This window comes from Ixodes scapularis, unplaced genomic scaffold, assembly GCF_016920785.2.
Source record: "Ixodes scapularis isolate PalLabHiFi unplaced genomic scaffold, ASM1692078v2 PGA_scaffold5__190_contigs__length_132052651, whole genome shotgun sequence".
Taxonomy (NCBI): Eukaryota; Metazoa; Arthropoda; class Arachnida; order Ixodida; family Ixodidae; genus Ixodes; species Ixodes scapularis.
Window position 1 is genome coordinate 13887554 of NW_024609880.1, and position 13520 is coordinate 13901073.

Below are 13520 nucleotides of genomic sequence, written 5' to 3' on the forward strand. Positions count from 1 at the left end.
AAAAAGTGATTTCGGGTTTTAGTATGTTGTATTATCTGTAAAACTTTATATTTTATGAATGAAGAATACAGACCGACTATGGTCGCGAGTTTAATTTAATTTAGATTTTAAACTTTCCTGGCCACCCACAAAATCAGGAACACGAGCCATGTTCGTCTGGGCTGTTCTTTTTTTTTCAAATTGTGACTTTGCTTGCCATAACAATTATTTTGAGGAGTAGGCCTAGCCATCTCCTCTCCATCGCTATATTGTGTTCCTTCAATTTAGCACAAAAATAATAACAAAAATATTATTTTATCCGCTTAGGAATGCCGTCTAAACATCTATTGCAATAATCGAACGCGTTATTCTTTTTTTGGAATTTTCGGCATCTTCAGAATTCGCTTACAAGAAGTCTTGTTCCTAATGTAGTCCTATGACAACCAAATGTAGCATGCATAAGCTTGAGCATACGTAGAATGACACTATAAACGTTATTAGCATCTATATTGTTATGTTGAACCTTGCAGCACACAAAAAACGTGGACGAAAATGAGGAAACAAAAGGAGCACACAAAACACATGTCTCGTACGTTTTTTTCCTTTGACCTCGTCTTTTGTGCGCTCTTGTGTTCGACATGTCATCATAGCAACTAGCACAGCTCAGCACCCTTCTATATGGGTATATACCTAAAAAATAAAAAAATACCCTTTGCTAGCATTTTGCGAATGGTGCCATTGCGGGTTTTACTTCTTTCAAAGTAAAATGTTTTGTACGCATTATTTTTGTATTTGAATACACTAAGGTCTTTAAAAGGAGTGAATTAGCCTATTTTACTAGACTGTTTTAAGTGTTTTGCCATGCCTCATGTGCACGGAAGAACATGTTTTTTTTTCGCACGTGCATTGCATCTAGAATATAAAGAAGCTATATTAAAACGAATGTAACCAGATTGACGGAAAGGAGATCAAGCACAATAAACTGTGAAAAGTTATTTCAATTACCTCAAATATTTTAAAAAAAGTTCCCCTGGCACATTTTCCCTTAGGCTTCTTAGTGGATGTATGAAGTGGGAACAGCATTCCCTTTGGTGCTACCTTTCTGAGAAGACTCAAATAACAAACCCGGATGAAAACCCGCTAGGTGCCAAGAAAATTGTACTTCTGAGAGTTTTTCTTTTATTGTGTGTTTGGGGGGGGGGGGGGGGGGGCATATTCGAGCGGGCTACCTCACCCCTGCGTAAAGCACGTTGAGCAAACGGTAGCTCTAAAAATGACGCTGTGATTGTTTTCGGTTTTCTTCCCCGATCTTGCCTGTTATGATTTTGGTACGAGTAGTACCGACCAGCTTTTGAGGAATACTGCTGTGTGCTGCCTATTAAAAATACCAAACTGCAGTTTTTCTGCAGTGTCATATTTTGCTTTTATCTAGGGCTTGAACCAGTGTCATCATAATTTATTATTCAATTAAATATTCAACGTTTCTGTTGCGTTGATTACTTACATCTCCTAGAACAAATATCTGAACAGTTATCCTATATTTTTCTCGGGGGTCTTTTTTGTTCAATATTTCGTCTTAAAGGTAGGAATTTGTTATGTTTCATCGAAGGAAAGCAGATCCTGTTTCACGCAAAGCCTTTTTGGCAGAACCCCCCCCCCCCTCCAAAAAAAGAAAGGAAAACAAAAACGATCAAACTTACCAGGCTGTCGAACTATTTGAACGCAGGAACTATGTCCAGGTTTCTTGTGGCTCTGGAATTCATTAAATACTGAACATAGCCCAAACGAGAATGGAACTCACAGGGGATTGCAAAAGTTAGTTCTAGCATGCTCGAGGAGGAATGAATTCGAAAGAAATGGAAATGTTTTGGATGAAAAGTGAGCACAGTACAAGGGACCTTTTATGAATAGAAAGATACAGGCGATTTTTTCTCCGGAATATTTGGACTAGATCCCTGTGATAGAAGGATAAAGACAGAAGACGCCCGCGCTCAAAGTACACGCTCATCTGAGAGTGCCACTTTTGATAGTGACAGTGATAGTGATATTTATTTCGGCGCATGTTATTGTTTTGACTGTCCATACTAAGAACGCACATGTTGCTCTCAATTTCTTAATAATTTCTTTATATCGCCAATCTCAGGTTTATATTAATAGCGTAGGTACCGGAATAGTTAGTGCGCTGTGTAAGCGGGTACACATTACATTTATAAAGGTTTTCACGCAAACGACCTTCTGAGCGGTCACATTAAAACGAGCGGAGATCGAGGGTAACTAAATGCAGGTGTAGTGACTTTTTTTTGGTTATTACTTTGTCGCTCCCGTTCTTGAAACTTGGTATTACGGTATTCTTTGAAATACAATCTGCGAACTGTAACCGACGCGTATGAAAGAGTATCCCATATGCGCACGTTCTCATTGGTGCGTAAATGTTTTCTCCATAAAGAAACACTATTCTAAAAATGCAAACGTTGGAATAATACCTATATGATTGTTATTTAACAACTTCGCAACTGAATTCCGCGGATTCCAACATTTTCCTACACAATCGCTGCTTTGCACGTCGACATCTTTGCACTAGTATATATATTGGAAGTTTGAAACAAGAAAATGGCGCCACCGTGAGGCCTCCAGCAGAGCCATTTGACACGCAAGCACAGTGTGGCAACTGACAGACAGGAAGCCTTGCGTCAGTTCTTTCTAAATAATGCCAGCTTTACTGGGCATTGCGTTACACAAAACGTTCGTTGTCAAAGTCGGCGTAAAAAAGTTTCGCACTCATTGAAATTAAAAATAAAACAAAACAAAAACAGATCCCTCCATACGCTGGTGATAAAAGCTGCGATCGTCTTATTACCATCAATATTAATTGGGGGCTAGTTGTTTGAACATCTAGACGATGGTTTAAAGAGCGGATAGGACAAAGGACCACCGTCTAGGTCTCATTACCAGTAGGCCGAGCTCAAGTTATCAGCGGGCGAAAGTAAGTTTGATAAAATTAGGAGCGGAAAATGCTTATCTAGAAGACTTAAGATATCACTCGGACTCCTAAATGTCCTCTTATAGTAGTTACCTGATCGTCGTGAACAGATGAGGACTTCGTAGGCAGAAATACACAAAACATTATGGTGCTGAGCTACCGTCGTTGCCGGTTACACTGCGAGAGCACGATTGAATCCAAATTTTCAGCTGGTCCTTCGCGTGTAATCACGTGTTAAGAAAACGGCCAAGCTAGATGAAGGTAGATTCTTGAATATCAAGGTGCGAAATATTTACTGCGGGACAGGAATCGGCACTATTTCATATTCAAGTATTCAAAATACGTATTTAAAATACCTTGACTATTGTGTAATTCGAATTTCATTGCTTATTATGAAATGTATTTGTCAACCCTATTTAAATACAAAAAATGTAGCCATAGAAGACATCTCCAAGACCGCCATAACGACACCATTTGGCCTGTTTGAGTTCACTCGCATGCCATTTGGGTTAAGAAATGCCGCACAAACTTTTCAGAGATTTATCGACGTCGTAACACGGGGACTGACGTTTGTTTTCGCGTACGTCGACGATATTCTTGTCGCAAGCACATCACCAGAGGAGCATCTCTATCATCTCCGGCTTCTGTTCGAACGCCTTCAAGACTACAACCTCATCATAAACGTGGACAAGTGTGAGTTCGGAGTTCCTTCGTTAGATTTTTTAGGACACATGGTACACAAACAAGGCATTAGACCACTGACGACGAAAGTCATGGCTATCTCAGAGTTTCCTCGCCCTGAATCCCTCCGCCAACTCCGTCGTTTTTTGGGGTTGGTAAACTTCTACCGCCGTTTTATACCACATTGCGCGACCATCCTCCGACCTCTTGAAGCAATGCTCACGCAATCCAAGTCTCCAGCAGCTGCACTCTCTTGGAATCAAGAGGCCGACAACGCTTTCTCCGCTGCCAAGAATAGTTTAGCCCAAGCGACACTGTTGGAGCATCCCCAGCACGATGCTCTTACAAGCATCATGGTAGACGCTTCCGGAGTTGCCGTCAGCGCTTTGGTACAGCAGCACCTTGGTGGAGCATGGAAACCGCTTGGTTTTTTCTCAAAAACTGATCAAGGAACGCTACGTCTGGACGGGCATGAACAGCGATGTCCGACAGTGGGCAAGAGCATGTTCGCCGTGCCAGCAAGCAAAAACACATCGGCACACCGTAACTCCACTTGTAAAGTTCCTGCCTCCCGACAGCCGTTTTGAAAAAGTTCACATTGATCTCGTCGGACCTCTACCACCCTGCAAAGGCTACCGATACCTCCTCACGATTGTTGACCGCTTCACTCGTCGGCCGGAAGCAACACCAATTCCGGATATCACAGCTAAGACCGTTGCATCAGCTTTCATCCAAACCTGGGTCGCGCGCTTCGGAACACCTACCGAGATCGTCACAGACAGGGGACGACAGTTTGAATCGGCCCTTTTCAGATGCCTCTCTGAACTACTAGGAACCACACACATACGAACAACTGCCTATCATCCGCAAGCCAATGGGCTTGTTGAGAGATTTCACCGTCAACTGAAAGCTCCCATCATGGCTCACCAAAATCCAACTTGTTGGTTGGAACTTCTTCCTATGATTCTTCTTGGTCTTCGTGCTGCTGTCAAAGAGGACCTAGCTTGTTGCCCAGCCCAACTCGTCAACGGCACTTCACTTCGTTTGCCGGCCGAGTTAGCAACGCCCTTGCACCCTACAGCAGCACCTCTCAAGGACGAGACATACGTCGAGAGACTACAGAACATCTTCAGAGAGATCAGGCAAATACCCACCCGGGCAAAAGCGACAACCAAACCATCTATCAGCAAAGACCTTCGTGAAACAACACATGTTTTTCTCAGGACAGACGCGGTACGACGCTCTCTTCAGCCACCCTACACCGGACTACATCTTGTCCTGGCGAGAAACGAAAAAAATTTTACCATCAAGATTAACGGACGAGAAGAAGTGGTTGCCACGGACCGCCTCAAACCGGCCTACCTCGACGCAATCCCAACATTGTGTTTAGAGGCCGAAACACAGTGCTCATCGAGGCAGGCAGCTTCCGGCTACTCATCGACTCTTCCTCCACGACTTCTACACAAAACGGTTCGTTGGAGCGACTCCGTCTCTGGGGAGGGGAGTCCTGTGGTGACAGAGCATCAAAGAAAAGGATGTCCACCGAATGCGGGTGCGCGGGGCTAAAAGGCAACAAGCGCGTGCCGGTGATATAAAAAATAGTCTTGGCCCGAGCTTCGTCGTGTTCGGTTCCTTTCCTTGCTTCGCCACCACACTGGTGCTCGGCACCAAACAGAGGGAACTCTATGTGCCGCAGAGTTAATCGGGCCAAGAACCGCCAGCCAACCTGCAACACCGCGCACAGGACTAAGTACGCCATGTGCCAGACTGGTGTAGTGTACAAGATTCCAATGTCATGTGGGAGCTGCTACATTGGGCAGACGGGACGCTGCGTAAATGACAGAGTCAGGGAGCACGCGGCGTCGGTGCAGGGCACGGGAGCTGGGCACCTTGCAGCCAATTGCCGCACGTTTGGGTGCACGCCCAGTTTTAGCAGTGTCTCCATTATTAACAGACACAGAAATGCCTGTGCGCGCGAGATTCTCGAGGCCCTGGCCATTGAGCAAACCGCCAATGACTGCGTAAGCATGCCCTCCACCACGGTCAGTAAGAAAGAAAAACAGTTTTTGCAGTGTGGCACGGCCCCGTGAAAGGGAATAAGAGGGAAATGTGTCGGCGGTGGTATGTCGGTTGGATCAGGGAGGTGTTAGTGACCAAATTTAAACATTAATGTAATTAATTAATTTCATTTAGTATTTTAATTTAGTAGTGTAATTTAAGGGTTTAAGATGATTCATTGACATTACTTTAGGTGTGAATCTTTGGGTCGAAGTGATGAAGAAGAAATATAAAGTCTTAGTTGATAGTCAGCGGTGTGTATGTCTCTAGTTTCTCTCTTTACATAAAACAAAATGTATTTCCCACACAAGTATCAGAAATACCGCCCAAATACAATTTTGGGCACTTTTCTTAATCAAATGCGATAGTCGGCACTCGATCGTGAAGGGAATTATATGCAGAGAGAAACCTGCTGCGCTTTGCTTATAATAAACACAAAAATGAAAACAAGTAGAACGAGGAATAACAGGATCAGTACTATTATAAATTTATTATTGAGGGATTTTTTATTACATCAAATTAATGACATGTTGTTTGAAAAGGATTTGATATATCAACTCGGCCTTTGAAGATATGTTTACACTTTTTTTTTATTTCTGAGCTGCAACACTCCAATATTTTTGATTTGTTCCTTATTTAGACTCCGCTCCTTGTTATGACACGCTTTTTTTCTGGTTCGATTTAAGTCTCACATCTCTGTCTATGACACAACATGTATTTTTAAAAGCACTTGACAATATTCAAATATCCTCGTCGTACTTGTATCTTGAATGCAAATAATTTTCTAAGAAAGCGTAATTCAATTTGGGATAAAATAACACTTGTTGACGATTTTGTATTTGCATTTAAATACCTTGTTTTCAAGTATTTTGTTTCTGCCTGCCCCAGCGTGAGATGGAGGAACGCGGTCGTGGGTCGAAACAGACGGGGCGTGGCATACGAAAGTGGAAATGCAAACGGCGCGTCGGAACGCGACCTAATACTCATGAAGCCAGTGGCAGCACCGCCAACATGCTGCCATGGCGGAGCGGCGCACTTCCCTTTAGGTGTCACGAGCGCCAAATAACGCCAGCAGTTGGACCATCGTGCAGTCACCCTCATAATATTCTAAATTTTGCGTCAGCCTTGTTGTTAATTCTGTGCGTTTAGATTTTATTTGAACGTTTTTTGTTTTCTTAAGTTGTACTTCTGCAACAAAATTGAGAATAACATAAATATATATTTTTTTAATTTACGCCGGAGGACGAAAATTTGTGTTTTCTGCAGTCTAGATTGTATACGCGTGGCTCTGTTGTGTAAACTCAATGACGACGCATGCTTGAGATGTGCACTGGGGTGCACCAAACCATAAAGGAAATGTCACTTGATGAGTTCCATTTTAAAATACCAACTCAAGTAATCGCCGAACCTACGAGTCCGTAAGCAGGAAAAAGGGAGAGTTGCATTTATGTCTGAGAGTACTTGTTTTAATATTTTAAAAGGTAAGCAATGTCTAGTTAAGAATAAATTCATATTTGTACGGTTCTCATAATAACTGAGCATTCGGGAACACGCTCCTATTATTATATGTATAAAAATACCACCAGGCACGCGGATGGGAGGACGCTGAGATAACTAACTTTCAAAATTCTCCCGCCGCTAACTAGGTGATCATTGCTCTCCAGTCATAAGTATTCGCCCGTGAAAAATAAATTTAAAAGAAAAAAACAAATAATAAGGCGCACTTTTTGCGGAGGCTGGTGGGACCAGTGGGTGGCCTAGATATATGAAAAAATGACTGCATATTTGTTTAAGCAGTATGGATGTTGACTGTCTTCCAGTTGATGCAACTGCACGGCGCCTTTGCTCTAGAGGAGCAATTTCGCCAGTGCAGCTTCACTGCTCTGCTAAAGGTTCTAGCATTCATGAAGTAATACTTCAACGAATGCATGTCTTAGCACTGTTTGTGTATATCAAAGCCGTCTGGAGGGGAGTGAAAACTCGTTTTAAGAAGCCCTGCCAAAAAAGGCTCCGCCTAACGTGTCCTTCTGTTGGACTATTCCTGGTGGAATAGTTCATGTTGGAGGAGTTTTAGCACGAATAATCGGATTGGAAAAATAAATATATTATTGCAACGGTTTCTCAGAACTTCTTGACCGGTAATCCTCGCTTTCGCGTCCGTTGACTGCGTTGATTTCAAAATGCTCCGCCTAGAATTTGTTCAATATAGGCATAGAGCTAAACATTCTCTTCCAGTTTTCGCCAGCACTATAGTTTATCTCTCAATTATGAAACATGTATCAGGACATCCCCGTTAGCGCTTGAAATTCCCTCTGATACATCCAGGCGTGCCTTTTAAAACGTCCCAAGCGCTTGAACAATTCGCATCGAAGCAAAAATAAAGTGGCAGATCGCAGACTGGCAAGCATTTCTAAAAGTGTAAAGTGCTATACCATCCACTGTGCTTGAGATATTTTAATCTACAAGTAGATTAGGTACTCAACATAAAACACTATAATACCCTGCCAGCAAGCTTCGGATTGCTAACAATGCAGCCCCTTTATTTCAATCCTCCAAACATAACGAAATATTTGTAGATTGTGCGCTTCACTTATTAATTTGTAGTTGCTATTTGTCGCAAGACAAGGAGCAACAAGAGATAAACTGCACTCCGAAGTAAAGTAGGTACGGAAGTTTTTTATGTGGTCGTGCCAAAGGACTTTCGCACCATTACTTTTTTTAAATAAAGTTCAGGTGTGCTTGGAGTTTAAACTGGTAACCAAAATTATCCATCGTCATATAGACAAATAAAAATAACTGTAGGAAAACACATTGCGAAGATACCCTTATTTCAAATAAGCACCTCCTTTCACGGCAGCCCAATCTGTGTTTTGCAACGTACAGGCGCGGAGGGGTGTTTCCGTCCGTTCCAATCACGGCCAGTGAAATTAATGATTTCTGATGTTTAGATATAACCTAAACAGTTTTAGCTTAATCTGACGTTCGATAGTTGAAGACACAATGCAGAAATTCAAGAAAGCTAATTAAATAAAATTGTGCCGAAATGTGACAACTTAGTTGTCACTTAGTTTATTTCGCCTTAAGCATCTGCGTCGTCTAAGTGCTCTTACTATTCTCATGATCATGAACATTCGTACGTTCTTCTTATGAAGGGGAACTGGAGGGTAATCATCGTAAAAGAAGAGTCCTTTGCTCATACATAATCTACCGCGTGCACCCTAGAGAAAATGTAGTATATATGTAATAAATTGTTTGATCCAATAAACACATATGCTAAGATGAGATTATATAAGAGCATATAACTTTATAAGAACACATAAGAACAATTTAAGATTATATCTAATGTTATAAGAAACTTATCCGAAACTTAAAAGAAACATCTTATCAGATTTTTATAACTTCTTAAATACAATTGTTATGTTCTTATATCTTAAACGGTCTTATTCCATCGTATATGCTTATTGGATTTAGAAATTTCTTATACAAATCGTATTTTTTTACCACGACCCAAATCTGGGTGAAGCCTTTAAAGTGACCGCATAAATCGTCTTGGTAACTTATCGTAACACGATTTACTAAAGGCGGTTAAAGCATCACACCAAAATTCCAAAAATCGTTACTTACCCGAGTAAAAAGAAAAGAGAAGAAGCTACTGTTTTCTCTGCTTAGGCACCCATGTGTTATACGCACACCCTCCGACTGGCGTAACAACCGGCAGATGGCGGCAGCGCGGCCCCGGCGGCTTACGGCAGCCCAGTTCTTTTTTTTTTTTTTTCCGAAGCATAATTGGCGCGCACTTTTGCGCTGTTATAATGGTCAGTGAATGAATTATTTTTGTTACAATAAAACACATTGAATGGACACAAAACAAATAAAACAGATGGTTCGTCGAGTAATTTCAGCTACATGTCTGCATTTAGACCAACAGGGCAGCTGCTGTAAGCTAACGTAGGAAAGGCTCCCAACCTGCCGGAACCGCTGTCGCCATCTGTCGGTTGTCGCGCTATTCAGTGGGTGCGCGGTTAGCAGGTGGCACTGTAGGTTGAGAAGACCGGTTATCGTTATTTTACTCTTTACTCGGGTAAATTAGTTTTATCAAAATATTGATGCGATACTTCTACCACCTTCAGACACCTCTGTGGTATATTGTAGCATGCTACGTTACGAAGCCAACTTATCCGTTTACTTCAAATGGTTCCATGTTATAGCTCTCAAAGCACGCAGTGCTTTGAGAGCTATAACAAACTTTGACAACGGAATATAGAAAGCGGCACCACAATATACTGTCCCGCCATGCACTACAGCCATGCAGTAAATAAGGAACATAACCAATGGAGAATTCGCCTCCCATGACGCTGTTTTGATTGTTACAAAATAAATTGACGACCTCGTTGTTTAAACAATCTACACAAAATTAGCACATTGGATGAACACAGGAAGATAGAGATGAAGCGCTCTGTCCTGTATTATCCTACTTCCTGTGTTCGTCCATTGCGCTAATTTTGTGTACCATGATTGTTACCCCACGCTCTGTAAAAGCTTGGAGTAATGTGGAAACTACTATACTAACGTGTGCGAGTCCTCAAAAGTGACAACATAAAACCTGGACTTTTGCAAGACCGTAAAAGATTCTTCTCTACAATAGGAAGAAAAAAACTGTTTCAAACGCAGAAAGTAAAACATAACTGTAACATCTTTATTCTAATCTTGAAGGCACTTTCAGATTTTTAGAATAATACTAAATATAGCAATATTATGCATATCTTCATTATTAAAATAGCTTTTAGATTTAGTTTCGATGGATACCCGGGCTTCGTTACACGCAAAAAGAAATGACAAAAATAAATAAACACGCATTTTTTCATGTACAATGCATTTTGTTTTTTCAAACCCCAAAGCCAGTTTCGATGTAAACTTAGTAGACTACTAATAGACTCTTTGTGCGCGTGAAAGATTCACCAGCTGCACTGCTTCTTTCACATTGTACCCTGCTTCTTTGAAATTTATGCGAATGTAAGCAGACTTCCAAAAGTGGAAAGCGCCGACGGTCAAGCGGAACACTTGGCCTTGTCGGCACTGACGGGCCGCGTCACCCTTCAAATAGAATAGTTGTTTAGTGCCTTCAGCCGAGTCTAAAGATCGATAGGCTTAATTAAAAGAGTGCCCGACACGATCGCGCTCCCTCAATGCTCGGCTCAGTCGGAAGCAATAACCCGCAGTGCTGGAAAGCAGATCCTTTCAGCGCAGGCGCAGTCAAGCGTGTACATAAAAGAACAACAAAAATAGCTTGGTTGCCTCACATAGGTTGAAGTGGACGAAGAACAGCAACGAGATGATGCTTGCCTAGCCAAGAGATAAGGAAAGCGTCGCCAGTGAAAGGTCCACTTTATGCAGTCACCAAAAATATGCGGCCTTCTGTGACTGCCTATTGCATAGTTTTTATCTTTTGATTACGGCTTCGAATGGAAGCCTGTCTGCGTAAACCCGGAACGTGCAGAGTGTCCGTTTGCCTGCCCTGTGGAAACTGCAGGAGGAAGGATAGATAACTGGCGGTTATTGTGAGCGTGTTTTTTTTTCTCGGAGTTTGCAAGACATTTGAAGTGGAGAGAGCGATCCTCAGGGGAAATTTATCGCGTGATATCCCGGCGATGAGCTTCATCAAACCAATTATTTGGACAGTTTAAATTCAGCCTAGAACTTTTATATCGGGATAAAATGACGCTACCTGACATTCACTACAGATTACACTCTAGGTCTGTTTGTGTATGATTTCTTTTTTTATATACGCAGTGGGGATTACCTGGTTAATGTAAACAAATACACAGGTGGCCTTAGGAAGTTCAGGTATACCGGTGTATGAAAAAAATACAATCAGTGCCTTCGGCAGTGAACCAAAATATGATTTACATATAAGTGCTTCAATCAAGCATGATTACCTCAAATAAGCGAAATAGTAGTCAGCGTCAATAATAGAAAAAGTGCACCATCATTTGAAAGAGATTACCCTAAGGGGATTTTCCGTGTAGTGTTCGTTATATCCCCTTTTCTGCTACACACAAGAAAAAATCGTATGTACAAGTGCTACTCAATTAAATATTGCATTTTATTCACATTTATACATTATTGCGGCGTGCTATGTACGAATAACTCTCCTGACGTGTAACTTCAGACAGCGTTTTACATATACGGTTTCGATTTTTTTTTTGTTTATTAGACATACTTCGAGTGTCACCAACACAGGAAATGGGCTATTATTTGCTTGCCCTATAGATCTGCATGTTAAAGTTCACATTTTTATTTGAGCTGTCTGCATTAATACAAAATCAGTATACGGTCAGCATTTCGTTTGCCTTTTTGTAAAACGAAATCCCACTCCCACCCAAGTAGCAAGCCGGAGAAATGCCTAACTTGGCACAAGCTTTCGAATTCTATGGGCCTAGCTTGAGCCTAATATGAGTTTGAACCAAAGTGCTAATTAGTACCGGAATGCGTTTTGTCTGGCGTTTTTATGGCTTTCATCTGTCCCGCAACATCACTGCCAAAGTACCAGATTTAAAGCAAAGATGCCACTTATGAACGAAAGAACTTGCAATGAAGCCTAAATCTCGCACTTGGTTGTCAATTTGGGTCCAACGTTGCCACTTAAAAATCAAACGACCTGAAGTGAAGACTAACTCTACACTTGTTCGGCAATTTAGGCCCATAGATGCCAGATAACAAACTACCAGCAGTAAAACCTGATCACAGTTCACACGGAAAGAATAAAACACTGAAAATATACGAGGGACAGCCACACTTTGTGTGTCTGTCCATCGTATATTTTCAGTGTTTTATTCTTTTCGTGTGAACTGCACTTCATCTAACGCGCTTCGCTACGTGTTCCTAAGTAAAATCTGACTTCGTCACTTGTTTAACGAATTAGGGCCAAGGTACCTACACTCTGCAAAGAAAGTTCAGCATGGCTCTTCCTCGGGTTTTTCGTGCTTTTAATATCCCTAGATTCTCAGACAAAAGTAACGCTGGCCCAAAAAATAATGCTTCCCGGGAGACGACATCTCTGCGAGAATAAACCCCTATCAGATTGTGGATGTTCACTGAACATTCAGTCCCGCTCCTTGGGGATATGTAGCATCTGATAAAGTCGACAAAATAAAGGAATCATCCAAGTTCGCACTCTTTTCATTCTCTTGACAATATTTGCCTTGCCGAGATATTTGTTTATAGAATGGGGTGTCAGTGTCAATACAAAGCCATTGACCTGTCTATATCAATCAAAACCTAGCGCTCACGAGGTATATAAAATAGTAGATCAAAAAATAAAATAACCTGAATATTCTAAAAGAAAATGGAAGTCGGTGGCGGAAAAAGAGTAGAAGATGTATATATAAACGGATATGCTTAGACAAGCGAAAAACACACATGATACAAATATCAAGCAAAAGGTCCTCAAATAAAATGTACACAAGAGAAAAAAAGAAACGCGGTGGCTTTTCGCAAAGGTACAAAGGCTGATGCAAAGAACTACGGAAGCATTTATATCATCGATTGACAAAGATTTGGTAATTGATCGACTGTCCCATGATGCCGTTACTGCTGATGTTTCTTCAAAGCAAAATACTTTGTCCGTCTTGTGCTTTGGGGGATACAAGAAAATGTATTGATTATGTGAAAACATCGTGATAGCGCATTTTCGGTTACTATGCATTGTGCATGGTGGTCGGCTTCCAGTCGGAACTACTTTTGGTATCGCGCGATTCTTCAGAGTGAAAAATTCGTGCATTAATACTTGCAAAAATTTGGTGAACCATTGTATAAGGACAAG